The sequence below is a fragment of the Cryptotermes secundus genome, unplaced genomic scaffold, assembly GCF_002891405.2.
Source record: "Cryptotermes secundus unplaced genomic scaffold, Csec_1.0 scaffold26, whole genome shotgun sequence".
Lineage (NCBI taxonomy): Eukaryota > Metazoa > Arthropoda > Insecta > Blattodea > Kalotermitidae > Cryptotermes > Cryptotermes secundus.
In genome coordinates, this window is record NW_019743656.1 from 3,088,485 (window position 1) to 3,107,637 (window position 19,153).

General features: G+C 45.2%; 1 long non-coding RNA gene and 1 other non-coding gene across 2 annotated transcripts in view; one reads left to right on the forward strand and one right to left on the reverse strand.

Annotated features, from left to right (window-relative positions):
- Positions 1-298: 298 nt before the first annotated feature.
- The window catches only part of LOC117283063, a 132,396-nt gene continuing 113,541 nt past the window's right edge, over positions 299-19,153 (forward strand). The window contains exon 1 of the long non-coding RNA XR_004514066.1: positions 299-1,168. This is a non-coding gene — a long non-coding RNA (uncharacterized LOC117283063). The remainder of the gene's footprint in view (positions 1,169-19,153) is intronic.
- Positions 6,571-6,643, reverse strand: Trnak-cuu. The gene has a single exon. It is a non-coding gene; the product is annotated as a tRNA-Lys (tRNA).

The following is a 19,153-nucleotide window of genomic DNA, read 5'->3' on the forward strand; positions in this document are numbered from 1 at the left end:
TGGCATGCTGCTGGACGTTCATTGCTAGAATTGTCTCCCACATCAGAAGTTCGTGCTTCCATCTCTTCTTTATTAGTAATTTTCAGTTGTTGAAAACTATGACGTTAGGATGACCTTGAATGGCATATTGTTCATCCCGAGTTTCGTGATACTCGGGCAAGTGATTCAGAATCTACGTCTGAGACAGTTAAAATAGGCATTACCTCATAGCTCTATTACAAATGGCGTAGATAAATTTAGTTGGAAAATATGTCCGCAGAAATTATGTGCAGCTAATATTTGATTTGTTAATTGATATTTGGTTCTAAGGTAAATATTATACTGTGCAACTACAAGCTGGGAATTTCCCGATGCAGATGTTGGTATCCACTGATACTCAAGATGGATGACATGAATTCATAACAGAGAAACTGCAGATCGTTTCAATAGTTTTATTGAATTTTGAGTATGTAGACAGTATGAATACTGATGGACGTGTTCGCATTAATGTTAAATCTTATCGTAGTATATTACTTTCTTTGAAATACACGTTTTAAAGAATACAACACGTGTTTCGTTCTGTGCAATGGTAGTGTGTTTAAATAGTCTGTAATACGTAATATATTTGTGATTTATAAGATATTCCGTGTTTTCCCACACAACGTCATGGAGTTAGTCATGCAAGTATGAGTGGTGTGTTGTAGTGTTCTTGATCATGATAGAAATATATCAGGGAATCGAACGAAAAACAAGAAGGTTTTGTAGAGATGACTACATGCAACTCTAAGTCACGCGTGTTGAAATGTGAGGAGTGTGTGAAGCGATGTGTAAATGTGCCCAACAGCGAACAATTTTGAACAGCCCTAACCCAACCCACAGTATGTATAGGAAACTTGCCCCAACAACCCTGGGTGAATGTGGCGGAGCCCCAGTGACAAAATTATTTGTATAGCGAAATATGTTAAATTGTGGGAATTTTAAATGATTATAGTGTGTTATTAAGTTAGTCCGCCACACATCTCATACGATCTGAACTGGAATCGAACCCTAGCCGCCCTGCGATTGGAAGCCTGCGAGTGGCTGAGCTATGACATTCATCTATGCGGAATTAATGAAGCCCCATGCCATGAAGGCGTGTAGGGAACGGAAGTAAAGCTCCACCATCTCTAACCTGCGCTGGAGGTGAGTGGTGAGTTTCACTCCCCATTATTATTATTATTATTATTATTATTATTGTTGTTGTTGTTATTATTATTATTATTATTAGAGGAGGTGGGTTTCCCCATGCACGTAGACCAGTTATTGGTCCATTGTGCGTCCCCCTTTTAATTTCTACTGTCGCCATACCCTACCGGCACTGGTGCGTGCTATCAGCCCCGTTCAGTCAACGAGGTCGGCCGTCGGTACCTGATATTTCCCCCATCTACCAGAGGCACTGGAAACTACTTGGGTGGGAAATTGTTGCCTAATTTTGCTCAGAGGTCTCCTAGAGACATGAGGATCTTTTACGTGCCGTAAATCTACGACACGGGACCCATGGCTTAAAGTCCCTCCCGGAGGACTTGTTCCCTGAATTTTTCCGCCCTTAAAAATTCCACGACCTCCACCGGGTTTGATCCCGCGTACCTTGAGTCATGAGGTGGGAACGTTACCCCTAGACTACTACGAAACGTCGTTTTACACAATATCTACACGGCGCCAGATCCCAGAAGACGGCATTCTTCATAGTCACCGCCGTGAAAACCTCAAATCTTACAGAAGAATCTCTGACTCCTGTCGGGAATTGAACCCCGGTTTCTCGGTCATCTAACCCAGTGCCTAGTGGGCGCTTCGTATATACGAGGTCTGGTGCTCTCGCAGCTGGCTGTGTACGTAAGTAAGAGCTCGGGGTCACATTTACTGCCTGTTTTTAGCCCACTTTCTTCAGGAAAGAAAATAGGCTTGTGAGATCAGTATGGTGCCTGTATATGTCTCTTTTTTTAGATGATTATACCAGCCGACTGATTTTCACGAAACTTTGTTTCAACATAATGTCATCAGTGTCCATTCCACTGTTGCACTTCCTGTTTTCATACACTCAATAACAATAAGTCGGACGAGCGAACTTATGAGGTGTGGAAGGGCCTGAAATGGTGTATGGCGAAAGACTCTATGAGTATGGATAGTCACGAGGTTGTGTTGCATGTACAGTAAATCACGCAAAGTTGCGGCCGCGCTGAACTGTTATTTATCTTTGCGTTTATGGCAATAACTAACGAAACATTGGAACCAGACATCTGGAATTTGGTAATTAAATAGACCATAAACTTATCTACAAACTGTGTGAAATATTTGTAAGTCAACAAGTACAAATATGGCAACAGTGCGAAACGTTGAGGTTATGTCCAACAAAGTGAAGGTAGACCGAATCTGTGCATTAATATAATAATACCAGGTGTACATGAGATAGGCAAGACAAGAAGCACGCACGGGAGAGAAATGTATATACAGTTTCAGTGGGAGGACCTCAAAGAGAGAGACGATGGAGGAAACCTACTCATAGATGGGAATGAAGATTGGCACGGGAAACCGAAGTACTCGGAGAAAACCCGCCCCAGCGCCACTCCGTCCACCACAAATTCCACTTGACCAGTCCCGGAATCGAACCCGGCCCGCCACGGTGGGAAGCCAGCGACTAACCGCTTGAGCTATGGCCCGGCCTTAGTCATAGATGGGAGGTTAATTATGAAATATTAGGATAGGATCTGGCTCAGGATAGGAACCAGTGGCGGGATGCTGTGAACACGGCGATGAATCTTACGGTACGACTTAACACCAAGAATTTCTTGACTAGCTGAGTGACTACCAGTATATTAGGCGTGCACTAAGGTTTCCCTACAACAAGATACTGAGTGTACCGGCTAGATAGTACCCTTTGTTTGGGGGGGGGAACAAAACAAATGCACTCACCGTACAACCTGTTGCGCAATGTCATGTTACGTCATGCGTGTGAGGGAATCCTCATGCGATGTGGCAACGTCGCGTCTGTTTCCCATCCACTACAATTACCCGTCAATAATTCGGTTGCACCTAACTTGACATCCGACATACCATCCCGTGTAACAGTGCGGAATAAGATAAGGAAGTGAGTACAGTGTCTGCACTACAGACAGATACTAGTTGTTTAACGACGCTGTTAGTAGCATACGTGTATGACGCGGTGTTGACAGTCAGGATAATTCAGTCGGTATAGCGACGGACTGGACGGCCAGGGTTCGATTCCCGGCGTATATTTTACTCTACTCCCATCCAGTGGGTACTGTGGTCTCATTCCCTGGGGACAAAGCGGCAGGGGCGTGAAGCTGACCACTCACATCTAGTGCTGAGGTCAAGAATGGTGGAGCTATACCTCTCCTCACTCTTACGTCTTCATGGCGTAGCGCTTTAACTTTAATGACAGGGTGTTAATGAATAGTGAGGTTTTCTCTGAGCACTTCGGTTTCCCCTGCCAATCTTCATTCCACAAATTGCTCCACAATCACCCTCATCTATCATCTGGGGCGGGGACAATAGGCCAGAAGTGGCCGCAGTACAAGGGACTTAGTCCCACCCCACTAGCAATAAAAAAATGAATAGTGATTTGGAAATGATTTGGAAGGAGCCGGTTTTAATCTAAGTTTAGGTATTATTTCGCTTTTTGCCTGGAGGGACTAACGACAACCACGAAAAACATCGTCGAGGGTACTCGGTGTCTTGAACGAGATTAAAATCGAGAGCCTACCGAATTAAAGTGAGAAACGTCACTCCTGGATTATTGCAGAATGTTGGTTCGATTCCCGGCATGGTAAGAGGATGTTTCCATTGTCCGCAGCTTCCAGACGTGCTCTGGGACACGCCCAGCCTCCATGTTGGATAGTGTTCTGGTTGGTTTCCCTCCCCCCCTCCAAGTTTCACGAGAAAGTGAACGAGGTTTAGCCACGGCTACTAACGTGGGCGTGAAAGCAACAGTTTATGAGTAAATAAAACTGATTTAGACGGGGCTTGGATTGCTAATCGGATTTACTGAAAGCTAAAACAACTCGTGGCTACATATCACTACCACATAAAAGACTACTCAGTCGCGGTCTTCACTGCTCTGCTTGGTGACATCTCTAATTGGACGTTCTTTTGCTCCAGGACTCACGTCCTCGCAGGCTGACGGCCATCTCACACGAACCTCCTACTCTTCTGTTGTCACAGGGCTCTCACGTAATCGAAGTCAAAGTCACATTGCTAATGGCGTTCAGTCAGCCAGTAAGTCTTAGTGTCAAGCTCCATCTGGGGCTCATGACCAGATATTTATCGCTGTTTGAAGGTTTATCTTTTGTGTGGGGGGCCCTCTCTGACGAGAGGACGAGTATATCTTTTGTATATGCTACTGGGCCTTGCCAGCGCAGTCTTTCTCGGGTCTGAGTCCCTTGGTACTCGCTACCATATTTTACTGTCTCAGATTTGAGACTTCCCTTTTCGTCGCCTCCCACGACTCAAAGTCACATTGCGACTGACGGTCAGTCAGTCAGTCTTGGTGTCGAGCCCAATCTGGGGCTTACAACCAGATATTTATTACAGTTTGACAGTTTCGGTCTTGTTTTGTGGGGCGCCCTCTCTTACGAGAGGACGGGTATGTCTTTTGTCAGGGTCATTGTCTGCAGTAGTAAGTCAGTTGTCGCAATGTAAAGGATATTTACATGTTAAACATGTCCGTAAATGTATATAACATACATACAGGGCCTCTGTCAGTCCAGACTCAGTACAGCAGATTATGCCCTATTTCTAGTAGCATCCGCTACAACGGCAGTCTAGTCACTTGAACGATCGTATGCTTGACCGCCCCAAAGTTTAAGCCTCTTATACTTTCTATGTCGGGCTTCTCCTTGTCCAATATTTTTTGATCCATGACTCGCAGGGTCACGGTGGATGTATTCGACCCCACCAACTGGTCTTCGTTATATAGTGTCGGCACGGACTTCACAGAAAACACCACTTCCAACAGTTACTCCACTGTTGCGTGATACACAGCCATTACCTAGCAATGACTGTTTCTCTGGCTCCACAGTTCCTGCTTTGAGCATATATGCCACAGTAGTGTATTATGTATGTCTTGTATGACATGTGTTCTTGGGGTGCTGCTGTGCAGCAGTGGAAAATGATTGAAGCGAGGGACAATAATAACAGCAGCAATTTCTGATTTAGCCTTTGTGCTCCTGAGGACCGGATGTACTCCGCAACACGCCAAGCGCCAGGCCATAGAGGAAGCTCCAAACTTAAATGTGCTGCCTGTCAGGGCTGTTGCCCATCTCGGTGAGGGTGGGGGGGGCGGTGAAGGATGAATACGGAGCAAGGGGAAGCTGGAACACGTGCTCCCGTGCCATGAAGTGGAGACTACCCGTTGTCAGCGCCTCCTGACGTAGTGACGTCGCCTCAGACGGGATCAAGTGAAGTCTCTGCCGGGAGGGAATGGTTGGAGAGATCTGGTATTAAGTGCAACCGGAGTTCTGATTGTGGAAGTCTCCATCTTGGTTTTGTTCCCCTTACCAAAACTAACTTTCGAACACTCGCTGAGGTTATCCACAGTACAAGACCGCTGTGTGAGTGAGATGATCAGCACAGGGTGTTTCGCAGGAAGATACATTAGTGTTTAGTGTTGCTGCGCGGAAGTTAGTCACCCAGTTGTTTCGAATAGGCTTATGGAGATAGAAACTGCTGATATATTATTTATAGGTGTGTGGCAGTGGCTGATTCATTATGCGAATATTTTGTCTGAATTTTGTGGCAGTGGCAGGTCCGAGTATTTGTGCCACTTCTTTGTTTATTATGCGTGAATCATGAACAGGCATCTCATCTGATGACGTAATAAATCCGTTATCCAAACCGCTGTATATGAACACATGCTCCAGACAAAGGACAATGTTCAAAATAATTTTATTGTAAAACTGTACCAGTTATATGCCCAAATGCACCCTGTTACAGGATCTCCGAAACAGTTTACCGTCGAATGCTTTGAGCCCCCCACAATTGCTTGCTCATGAAGCTGAGCCCGATCAAACCAATCCATCCCATCCCATCATATCTCTCTTAAATCCATTTTAATATTGTCCACCCACATGTCTTGGTCGTCCTAGCGGTCTCTTTCCTTCTGGCTTTTCCACCAGTATCCCATATGCATTTATCTTCATTCGTGCTACATGCCCTGCCCATCTCATCCTCCTTGACTTGACCATTCTAATTATACTTGGAGAAGAGTACAAGTTATGAAGCTCCTCATTATGCAGTGTTCTCCAACCTCCTGTCACTTCATCTCTCTTCGGGCCAAATATTCTCCTCAACATCCTGTTGAGGTTATACCCCCCAAAACACTAATGCAAATTCGAACCCAAGCTAAAAGCCACAGAATACGATTTATTTTTAGAACGTGCTAAAATAAATGTTTCAGAATCTAGAAAGCGTTGAGGAAAACTGGAACTTCTGGGGACGTGTGTAAGCATTTAGTCATTTTCCTGAACGTGTCTTGTTAATGTAGACTTATTTGCAGCTTGTGTATGAACTGACAAAATATCTGACATAAAAAAATTACGCCCAGCGTGGGGCTCGAACCCACGACCCTGAGATTAAGAGTCTCATGCTCTACCGACTGAGCTAGCCGGGCTTGTTGTTAGAAAGGTTGCATTGAATGTAGGAACTGGTGGAAAATTTCTGACGGAACTACATTTAAGGGGTCCTCAGTCCGAAGCAGTCGGAAGTTTGCAGACGTTTCTATGACGTTGAGCAAAACGAATATCTTTAGAGGGGGAGGGAACCAGCGTGAGTCACTGTTATGGTACCGTAACCGAGGGCTCCCCACCAACAGACAGATCCCTACCTGTGGGACGTGATCATAACAAGTGCATATTTTTCCGTAACTCCATACAAATTTCTACCTCGAAATGGTTGTCAGCTCTAACAGGAGGAAGCGGGAAATAAAACATTTGAAGAGTTTTGTTTTCTGTTGTACAACGCCATGTAATATTAATTGATTAATGATGTACCGCGTCGTGATGATACGATAATATTTATTATTATTACTATTATTTTATTTAAAATGCAAATGTGTTTTACCCGGTGAGAGTGATACTACAATAAGACACAACACACATCACACAAAATAACACAAGCAATTAAATGAATGCAATGCAAATAGGATTAGAAGTACAACCCAAAAGACCACAATACCATTCTTCAGTGCTGTGAAAACCTCAGATCCCGTCGTTTGTATTTTTATGTATTCAGTTTCAGTTTCATGTCGTATTTCCAGTTTTGAATATATTTCATTTTAATTGATTTTTTCGAATTCTAGCCATGCGAATTGTTTCATAGTTAGATCTAGGGAATAGTGTAAGTTTTTGCATTATTTGAGACTCCCAAACGCGAATGTCGAGCCATTCCTCATGCAGATCAACACCACGCCATTCCATAGTAACCCACAATCTATCCCCTTTCCATTATCACTTCGTCACATAAAGACGCGACACACAAAGAAGCCTGCACACCATCCCTATCTTTCTTTCAGTTTGAACTCAGTTAATTTGGGGAGAAGATGTGAGGCTGTTTTTCATCTTAGTGCTGTCAGGTAGGGTCTGAGGAGGGTGAAGAAACGCAGGAAACAGGACCCTTTTCACAGTCTCCCTGACAAGTGTAACGAGGGTGGAAAACAGCTGGGGTTTGTCCTGGGGTAGGTAACCTTTGAACCTCAAAGAATCCTCTGGCATCCAAGATTTTTGGAGTGCAGAGAGATTTTCGTCTTCTTCTCGTGGAACATAGCTATTTGACCTTTTCAAGAGTTCACATGGAATGTTTAAATACAGTCACATATTTAAAAATGCATTTTAAACTGAAAAGGCGGGACACGCTGTAGCATAGTTGGTTGAGGCACTATACTACAAGCTGGAAGGTAGCGCATTCGATTCTCGATGACGTTTTTTTTTTCAATTGACTTAATCCTTGCGGCCGCACTATGGCCCTGGGGTCGACTGAACCTCTAACAAAAATGAATACCCTGGGGTTAAAGGGTGACCGATGCGTAAGGCTGACAATCTTACCGCCATCTGTGAAGCGATTGTCTAGAAAATGTGGGAGCCTTGAAGTATCACAATTCTATGGGCCTTCATGGCCTGTTACAAGGATAGTTTTGACTTTTTTACCTTTTACCTTTTTTTTTTACTGAAAAGATCGCAGTTTTGGTTTAAATCAGCCAACAGTTATCGACAGTTTTACATGCAGTATGCGCTTCTACGCGCATGAGCAGTTAACCCGCTAGATATTTATAAGGTGTGAGGTTCTCGCAGTGGTTTTTATGAATAGTTCCATCTTCTGGGATATAATCCCTTGCAGTCCGTTGAAAGCTCTTCTTGGCGCCTGATTTCTTGCTCAGCTTATTATTCTGCCCTGACGATCAGGGCAACATGTTCCTCCGAAACGTCGGTTGACTCTTAGCGGATTACAACACTCTTCAATAGATCTTCATCGGAGCGAAAAATGTTTCTACCAAAAAATGCGTAGAACAAGCACACGGTTTGTGTCCAGTGAAATTTCTGCGCAAGTCGTATGGTTTTGCAGAACATGAAACCAAATTGATGGAAAGCACCGAAGCAATAATGTTATGCATATATTTCCTAACTTGTTTGTGTATTATTAGGGCGTTCAAATGAAGTATGATCAATTGGACAGTAAATACAGGACGCGAAACGGAAATAAGAAATACTTGTATATATTCTTAGTTGGTATTTTTAAAGGAAAGAGACTAATGGGAGACCTTAGTGTAAATGGAAAGATAATTTGATTTGGTTCATCCTGGTTCGTCACACTAGCAATGTTACAAAAGGCTAATCAATTCCGTCATGGTAGCCGAGCGGTTTAAGGCAGGTACTGTCTTCGCTCGCTTGGACACCGGCATCGTGGGTTCGAATCCCACTCAGGGCATGGATGTTTAGTTTGTGTGTGTGCGTTTTTCTGTACAGGTAGAGGCCTTGCGACGAGCTGATCACCCGCCCAAGGAGTCCTACCGAATATGTGTAAGATCTAGAAAAACCGAAGTGAACGGAGAAGTTCATGGAGGTAGGCCTAGGCCCACTGGGGCTGTAGTGCCAAGGGGGGAAAAAATCAACTCTGTCCAGTGTGACTGATAAATGTATTTTATTTCTTTCCTATTTAATCTTTCATCCTTGACATGGTCTTAGAGACCATCTTCAATATATATCAACATATATCAATATGGGCAGAAACTACTATTACAATGTGTTTGGTCAATATTAGTCATTACAATACCATGAATATAAAATCTGATACTTAACAACCACAGCGATGTGTATGAATATATTAAAAATTATAAATTGTTACAATTAATATGTTTACAAGTGTGGCTTAAAAAATTCTGTGTCCTTTATATTGCCTCTCTTTAAAGGAAGTTGAATGTCTACCGCCTCGTGGTTCCGTCGTTGCTCAATAGGACTCAGTGTCGTCCTGTTGTTCGGGCCGCGCTACACAACAACACAGCGCGGCCCGAACAACAGGACAACAACACAGAATGTGACGATGTGGATTGGCCTCAAGTGATTCAGCACGGCGCACTGAGCTGGACATGTGTGGACACTGTAATGAACCTTCGGGATCCATGAACGGACGGAAGGGGAATTTTTCGACCAGCTGAGAGAAAATTAATTTTCTAAGGACTCCAAGAGGCCAGTTACGAGAACCAGTCTCCTGTCGGGGTTTAAACGAGGTACTTCCGTAATGCAACTCATGCGTTTTACCCCGATGTGCTGTCCGGCTATGCAACCTTTTCACTCAAGTGGGTATGTCCTACAGCTATCGTCAGCTGAGCGCTATAGTGTACTATGTCCATCAACACCAATTTTGGGGAAACTGATTTTGAAGTTATGGAATCAGCTACAGTTTAAATGCGCCTCAGAACAAAGCACGTTTTGAAACCTCACACTTGCAAGTAAGATATACCTGCGGAAATGTGTGGAGACAACGCAGCATGGTGCGGAGTTAGGACAGTCTACCACATCTCTTAGGATCTGTATGCCCCCCCTCAAGTGCAAACTAAACCCGTTCTAGTCTGTTTTTTAAAAGTTAGACTCTGGAGGGTGAAAATGTGTTTCGTTCATAGACATGTCCCTTCTTGGAGACAACGCCAAACAGCATCTCCTGTCTGATACTTGCTTCTTGCTGTTTGCTTGGTTTACTCGTCCACCCTGAAGTCCATAAATTTTTGCCAGACTACAGGCTTCATAAGAGCCGGGATAGTGCAGTCGGTATAGCGACTGGCTACGAACTGGACGGCTGAGGGGTCGGAGTTCGAGTCCCGGTGGGGGAAAGAATGTTCACTTTTCCATGTCGTCCAGACAGGCACTGGATCCCACTCAACCTCCTATCCAATGGGTACTGGGGGCGGTCCCCGAAGCTGACCACTCACCTGAAACTAATGCCGAAGTCAATAAAACGTGGGGTCTATACCACCACTCCCCCATACGTCTTCATGGCGTAGTGCGTGATTTGTTAAGCACAGGAACAACATTAACTTTTTTAGTTGGCTTCATATCCCAGAGGATGGTGGTACCCTTAGCGGCCACATTCGCAAATCCCACAGCAGGAGAACTCGTCCTCGTGGGGTATGACTCCATGCAGTTCGGTGAAAAGCAACCAATGGCTCGGAGGATGCACCTTCACGCGTTGAAGAGTAAACCAATCAAATAGACCATGAGGAAGCAGGCAGACCTCACGTCACCGCTGTGATAAACACAATGGAACGTGCAATGCTGCTTCGGTCCCTATGGTGTTTACAAGGTATGACATGCAATCAGGTAGATCGTTAGCGACGTTTCGGAGGATTGTGCTGTGTCAGTCTTCAGGGTAGAATAGGGAGAGATATTAAAGTGTTGTACCCTGAAGATGGATGCAGTACGAACCTCCGAAACATGAATGAAGTGTACACGGCCTTACATCGCAGAAGATCTTAGCGTAGTCTTCGTGGTTACGGCTGTGAGCACTGCCAATTTCGCGTATTCCTATGTAGCCCTTTATTGCCGACTGCCCGCATCACACGAGACCTTGTGCGCCAGAAGCACTTTGCGGTCCGCAAGCACGGCACCTGCAGGAGGTACGCACTTCCTGTTTGCCTTGCTGACCCAATTGTGACGGGCTCCAGTTTATTTTTGTTTGGACGTGCGATTTGCCATATCTGCCAGCTGCCACCAGAGGGAGGGAGGCAGGAAAGCATAAAGGGTAGAGCGGACAGGCGAGTTGCGAGAAAGAGTTGTTAAAGTGAAGAGAAGAGGGTTTGGCCTTGGGGGATGTAGCTTCGCGCAAAATCACAGGCGACAATCACCACTGTGAGAACCTCATGAACCACTCGGACCTGAGTCTTTCTTGAGAGGCCGCCAGTCGCTCAGCTACTAAAGAATTTCCCAAAATTTCATGGAACCATAACGTTCATTAATGTTTTCAAAATAGCCCTCCACTAGTCCCTATCCCATTCTATCTCTCTAAGATCCATTTTAATATTATCCACCCACACACGTTTTGGTCTTCCTGTTGTCCTGTTTCTTCTGGCTTTCCCAGCAATACCCTATATGCATTCCTCTTCTCCCCATTCGTGCTACATGCCCTGCCGACCTCATCCTTCTTGACTTGATCATTCTAATTATACTTGGCGAAAAGTACAAGTTATAAAGTTATAGTTTTATATATTCTAATTTTTACGCTTTTAGACAGCAGATGAGAAAACAAAAGGTTCTGGACTAAATGGTAGCAAGCATTACCCGAGTTCAATCTCCTCTTAATTTCCCCCTGAATCAGGTTTTGATTTCTTATAGTCGTTCCCATATAATCTGAACTGTGCCACGTTTTCGAAACATCTGTTAGCTATCTCTATGTCATGATTTTCCCCTGCATTTTGGTGACGAGACAGCAACATGTACTTACTTTTCTCTGCGTTTACTTGTAGACCAGCCTTCTTCCTAGCATGAGTTAAAGTTTCTCTGTTTTGCTTCGTGGTGTCTATGTTATCACCCAGTAGATTCACATCATCAGCATAGACCAGCAGCTGATGTGTCCCATTTCATTTCAGTCCCACCTGGTTTCCTGGACTTTCCCTCAAATCCAATATAATCCGCATGTTCATATGGATACTTTGCTGTTTATTTCGGTGAGACAAGTATTGTATTTGATCCAGCGTTCTCATGTCCGTGACTGAGGAGTATTATGATTCGAGTAGGTCCATGTTTCGGAAAAAAACATATCGCCTCTGTCTTCAGAGTCGAGGATTACGCCAAACAAAAAAATTCAGCTTGCCTCCTGCTTCTGCTGGCTTGTTACATAGTTTTTTTTTAATTCGCTTAGTGGGGGTGGAGTCAAACTGGGTCCACTCGATACGGCGGACACTGATTGGCCTATTGTAGCCTGCCCTGGGTGATTATGATAATGGAGAATTTGGTGGAATGAAGATTGACAGGGGAAACCGAAGTACTCGGAGAAAACCCGCCCCAGCGCCACTTTGTTCACCACAAATCCCACTTGACCAGACCCCGGGATCGAACCCGGGCCGCCGCGGTGGGAAGCCAGCGACTAACCGCTTGAGCTATGGCGCGACCAGTTACATAGCTTACTTTTCGACCCTCCGAGACATCGAGCTGTACCCGGACTACACGGTGTTACAACCATGAATATTTGTTTTCTCTTTACCTCTGTCATGATTACCTCAAATTCAACGAACACGGGACTTTCCTTCCGTCAGATTGTCTACACGAAGCACGGCGTACACTCTCTGGCAGAATGGACAGTCTTTTCACACTTACATTGAAGTTTTCACACCTCAGTGTACGTTTGTGACAGGTATTGTGTTTCACTTCCGGTCTCCTTGAGGACCTTGCAGCAATGTGACATCTGGGCTGACTCACGCTTAGCATTATGGGTAAATGTGCTTCCGTTTACTGTTACACCTGACTATCAGCCTCTGCTGGGGCCTTAAACGTGCGTAAGTGAATATTTGCATTTAATCATCGTGCCCTGTTCCCTCCGTAATTTCCCGTCGAAGGCTAGTACAAACGCGATAATATGTTACAGTCACATTTCCGTAGAATGGAGGCCCTGGATTTTGTTTGTATTCTTTTTTTTTATTGCTAGTTGGGTGGGACTAAGCCCCTTGTACTGCGGCCATTTCTGGCCTATTGTACTAGCCCCAGATGATAGGCGAGGGTGATTGTGGAGCAATTTGTGGAATGAAGATTGGCAGGGGAAACCGAAGTACTCGGAGAATACCTGCCCCAGCGCCACTTTGTCCATCACAAATCCAACTTGACCAGACCCGGGATCGAACCCGGGCCGCCGCGGTGGGAAGCCAGCGACTAACCGCTTGAGCTATGGCGCGGCCCCAGTTTGTATTCTTACTCAGAATGGACTTCGTCTTGTACCAGATTTATTTGACTGAGGTTGGGGGCCAATGGCTTGCTTTTGTGAATACGGTAATGACTCTTTGGTTTACATTTTCTTGTGGGAGCGACACTCAAGTCTTCTAGATGCTTGGGCTGTGAGCCCATTGCAACGTCACAAGATAATAGGTGGAATGAGAATTCGTAGGGGAAACCGAAATTATCGGGGAAAACCTACCCCAGTGCCACTTTGCCAACTACAGATACTATATGAACTGACGAGGGATTGAACCCGGACCCCCTTCCCTCACGGTGACAAGCTTGCAGCGTCTGAACTGGAGCGCAGCCATTTTGGTTACGATAAAAGGCGTCAGATTTTTTTGAGCAGGTTACTAACTATCAGCTTTACAAGAAGGATTCTGCTTCATGTACACTGCATTTTGTCTTCGTGTAATACGACTTTTATTTTCTATCTTCCAAGTAGGTTAATGAAGCGGCAACGCTCTATTATTGCATTCGAGAGGTACTCAGTTCGAATCCCGGCCGGGACATGTACTATACTGACCGTGGTCTTCCTCTGTCGCACCAGGCAAATGCCAGGATTACTCCATTACAGCTTCCTTCCAGATCCTTTCCAATTCAACATTCATCTGTTATCCTAGCATCTGACGCTCTACAGTCTAGCTGGTCCAGTGGATACCGCTGCTGTTTGCGCGGGGCTTGAAGCTGACCACTCATTTCCACGTACAGCCGAAGTCAAGAAAGGTGGAGCTATGCCCCCACCCCTCTCTACGTCTCAGTGGCGTGATGTTTTAAATAATTAAGCGCAAGGACAACTTTACGCATTTTGGCTCTTACTGACAGAGTCATATTGTAGCCGTACAACAAATAAGCCTATATAAACATGGAAACAGCCTATCACAGCGGTCTCGCTGTCTAAGGCATGAACTGTCGTCTCTCGCTCGAACGCTGGGATCGTGGGTTCGAATCCAACTCGAGGCAAGAATGTCTGTGCATTTATTCTGCGTTTGTGTTGTTCTCTGTGTAGGCGGAGGCCTTCAGACGGGCTGATCCCACGTCCAAGGAGTCCTACCGACTGTGTATTGGATCAAGAAACTGAAAAAGCGGCCAAGGCCCAACAAAGGGCTGTAGAGCCATAATAATAATAATAATGGAAAGAATTAGGAGCGTTGTCTTCTGGGTGCTAACCCTGTTTAGTTTGGAGAAAGCTCAACGTTTCTGAGCATTATATCACTTCCATCTTCATGATTTTGTGGCGGGGGGAGGGCTATCTTGTCACCTGCTGCTGACGGTTGGCTGTGTATTCGACGCCGAAGACCCAGGAGGTCATATACTCTTTCAATTTCACTTTTACGTTACGCAGAAAATGTGGGAGCCTCGACGTCTCATAAGCTTATTGGCCTCCTCAGGATAGCTTTACGTATAGCGAACTGTACTGGCCGTCACATTATTACAAATCCCAGCAATAAAAGTGTAAGAAGTCTGCAAGTACCTCAAAATCGACATGGAAACACGCTTTTCTATTGGCAAGGCGTGAAATATGTGGACCGGAAATGAGACGATGCATTGGAGTTTGTGGTGACTGGGAGTAATGTTCGCTTATCTGACTGTGTCTGGCAAGAACGGGGCAGATCGCAACAGATAACTCACCCAAGTGATCATATTTGGAACTGAAGGATGAATACAGAATCTTGTAATGTGACACCGTGAAGTCCAGTTCCCCAGCGCTACGGCCTTCATCTTCAGGGCAGAACAGTAACACATGGAAGGCACCAGGAAGAAGCAAGTGTTTTTTTTTAATTCGCTAGCGGGGGGTGGAGTTCAACTGGGTCCTCTCGGCACGGCGGCCACTGATTGGCCTATTGTACCTGCCCCGGGTGATTATGATGATGGAGAATTTTGTGGAATGAAGATTGGCAGGGGAAACCGAGGTACTCGGAGAAAACCCGCCCCAGCGCCACTTTGTCCACCACAAATCCCACTTGACCAGACCCGGGATCGAACCCGGGCCGCCGCGGTGGGAAGCCAGCGACTAACCGCTTGAGCTATGGCGCCGCCCAAGCAAATGTTTGCCAGCCTTACTGTTCTACCCTGAAGACAGAGACATTAGGCTCCTCTGAAACATCGTTGAACATCTACCGGACCATACGGCATCATTTGCCAAAGATACTCTTCATAGTCAACGTCATGAGATCGTAAAACCCAACACATTAATAGTGTGTGTGCATTATGTGTGCTTATGAAATACCTTGCTGTCTGTGTATCTCCCTCATCACTTAGGCCAGAAGTGACCGCAGTAAAAGGGACTTAGTCCCACCCCACTAGCAATACAAAAACCCTCATCAACTTTTGAACTCCTGAACCAATCTTTATAGAACTTTGTACAACTATACAATGGCACTTGAGCCCATCTCAACGGTGTACCTCATAAATCCAGCCTATCGTTGCTACGCAACGGTTCGGTAAGAACCTTACCGGAGCAACGTATACACAAGCAACAATAATTGTTGAACGTGTCGTTTTCTATGCGGTCCGGGTCGTATCACTCACCTCCAGCTAGTGCGAAGGTCAAGAAAATGTGGATCTATACACCCACTGCCCCATATGCATTCATGGTGTAGTGCTTAATTAGTTAAGCACAGGGACAACTTTGCCTTCAACGGGTCGTTATCACATGAAAGGTGGCGATTTAGCTATTCGCAGTACTTCTTGTTTTGAATCTTATAGTAGGTGGTACGTTACCACTGGGTTAGGTAACTTAATCAGTCGTGTTTGTTATCGGTCTGTCCGTGCAGGAAGGCGAAAACTGCGTGGTCATAAGTTTCCTGCAACAAGACATTACGTCCGGTGTGCTCACCGAAAAATGCGCAGTTGAAACACGAGCCGACTGCTGGGTTGCAGAAAGAGGCGCCAGACAATGGCTGCAGTGTAACCCCGATGACGAATTTCTTCCTGGCCTGGATCTTACGAAATGACCAATGGCAACACAGGGCGCCCCACTCTGATTGCCTTGTTGATTAGAACCAGTTTCTGGTGACATTGAGCCTTTGACCTGGTGTATTCGCCACACGTCACGGCAGCGGTTTGCTTATCTAGCTGACCAGAGCACAACAACGTAACCAGTCAACTTGACGAAGCACAGTTCAAAAGGTGCAGTTGCCCAGCTGATCAGAAATTCGTAACACGTTAAAGGAACTCGAAAGCTCATTACTGTTAAAAAAATTCTGTCAAGTGTCCCCCATCTTGAGCCACAAGAATCAGGTGGACATCATCGTCTTCCTTAAGGTCAATTTTAATATTATCCTGGCATCTGGAGTATGGTCTTCCAACTGGAGATTTTCCTTCAGGGTTTCCCACCAAAATCTTTCATGCAATTCGCTTCTGTCTCGCCCGTACCCTCCCCCCCTGATCCCACTATTCTAATAATGTTCGTTGAGGAGTACAGATTGTGAACCTCCTCATTGGGCATTTGCCTGATGGGATTGAGGAAAACCACGAATAGCATCAGTCAGGATAGTCGGTGTCGCAGACGACACTGGAACTGCGCATTACCCGAATTCAAGCAGGAAGAGTTTTTTTTATTGCTAGTGGGGTAGGAATAAGTCTCTTGTACTGCGACCACTTCTGGTCTATTGTACCAGACCCACATGATAGGTGAGGGTGATTGTGGAGCAATTGGTGGAATGAAGATTGGCAGAGGAAACCGAAGTACTCGGAGAAAACCTGCCCCAGCGCCACTTTGTCCACCACAAATCCCACTTGACCAGACCCGGGATCGAACCGGGGCCGCCGCAGTGGGAAGCCAGCGACTAACGGCTTGAGCTATGGCGCGGCCCAAGTAGAAAGTGTTACAACTTGGGCTAACTTCATCAGTTAGGTAAATGTAAAACTATCCCTATAACAGGCCGTGGAGGTCCATAGGGTTGTGAGACGCCGAGGCTCCCACATTTTCTAGACAATCGGCTCAAGAGTTTCGAAACCGCGCAGTGATGTGTTGAAATCTCTGACGATCAGCCGTGTAGATGTTGAATTAAAAACCAACGTTTCGCAGCTCTCCTCTGTCTCCATCATCAGGGTCGATGTTGGGAATGACCGTACGTTGTTGATATACATACCAGTCTCTCGAATCAATTCCCATCTATCATGATGATGGAGATCTCTGAAACGTCGGTGTTTCAGCACCTTTATTCGCCGGGAAGGCTTCAAACAAGGAGTCGGTATAGCGACGAGCAGGACTACTCGGTTTGCTTCCCGCCAGAGACGAGATCTTTCTGCTCTCAACAGCGTCCAGATCGGCTCTGGAGGCCAGCCTCCTATCCAATGGGTACCTGGGGCGAATTCGCCCGGGAGCAAAGCGGCCAGGGCGTGAAGCTGATCACTCCATGTAGTGTCGAGGTCAAGAATGGTGGCTACTCCCCCATGGCACATGGCACTTCATGGCAAGTGCTTAATTAGTTAAGCAAGAGAGAACTCGACCTTTTTGAGAGCTTACATTTTTACACGCGATGTTAGGTTGAGCGAACCGCCTCCGTGGTCTAGTGGTCGGAGTTCCTGGCTAGAGATCTAGAGGTCCCGGGTTCGATTCCCGGGGCTCTCAGATTTTCTGAGAAGTAGTGGGTGTGGAACGGGGTCCACTGAGCCTCGTGAGGATAACTGAGGAGCTACGTGAATGGAAAAGTAGCGGCTCCGGTCTAGAAACCCGAAATTAAAGGCCGTGGTGATTCGTTGCCCTGACCACGCGATACCCTCTATCCGCTAAAGTTGGCACTAACTTCGCCGACAAGCGGCGGTCGCTCGGTCGATATAGTTCGCTTGCGGACTAAAGCCACGGAGTTTGTTTGTTAAATAGGTTACGCCCCCGGTGCCTATTAAATAGGCTGGGTGGACTTCAGATACGGTTTGGACGTTGTGAAGAAGTGAAATAATAATAATAATAATAATAATGATAATAATAATAATAATTCAGTTCAATTCTGTATTTATTTACTTGCTGATCTCAACAGCGAGTGGCCAATCACAGATAATTATAATAATTCAATTCAATTCAGTTCATTCAATTCATGTTTATTTACGTGCAAAGTTAACAGCAAAGAGGCCAATTACAAAGCTAGCACGAATAGAGAAATACGCAAAAATTATTAAAAAACAAAATACAAAAATGATAGTCTATATTAATTGCACAGTTAGCATGACTAAGACACAGAAGCAAACATACACAGACAAAGCCACAATGTGAGAATTTGAGTTTCAAATAGAGCAGCATACAATAATAATAATAACAATAACGGTGTTATGGAATCAAGGCATACAAACAGACAGAGAGGTTCTGGCAAACAGGCCAGACATAATAATTAAAAACAAACAAAAGAAAACGTGCATACTTATAGACGTATCAGTACCATCGGACAGGAATGTAGTACAAAAAGAAGCAGAGAAGAAATTAAAATACAAAAATTTAAGCATCGAAATTCAGCGAATGTGGAATGTGAAATGTTTTGTGATACCAGTGATTATTGGAGCCACGGGTACAGTTACCAGAGGGCTGAGGAAACATTTGGAACTAATTCCTGGTAAACACTCCATAGATTCACTGCAAAAAACAGCTATCCTGGGAACATCACACATACTACGGAAAGTGCTACAGTGCGAAGCTTGAAGCCTGAGTGGTGAGGTGCATCACTGGTCCAAGCAAAGGAATACCAGGAAATAAACCTGTGACAAGAGATGAC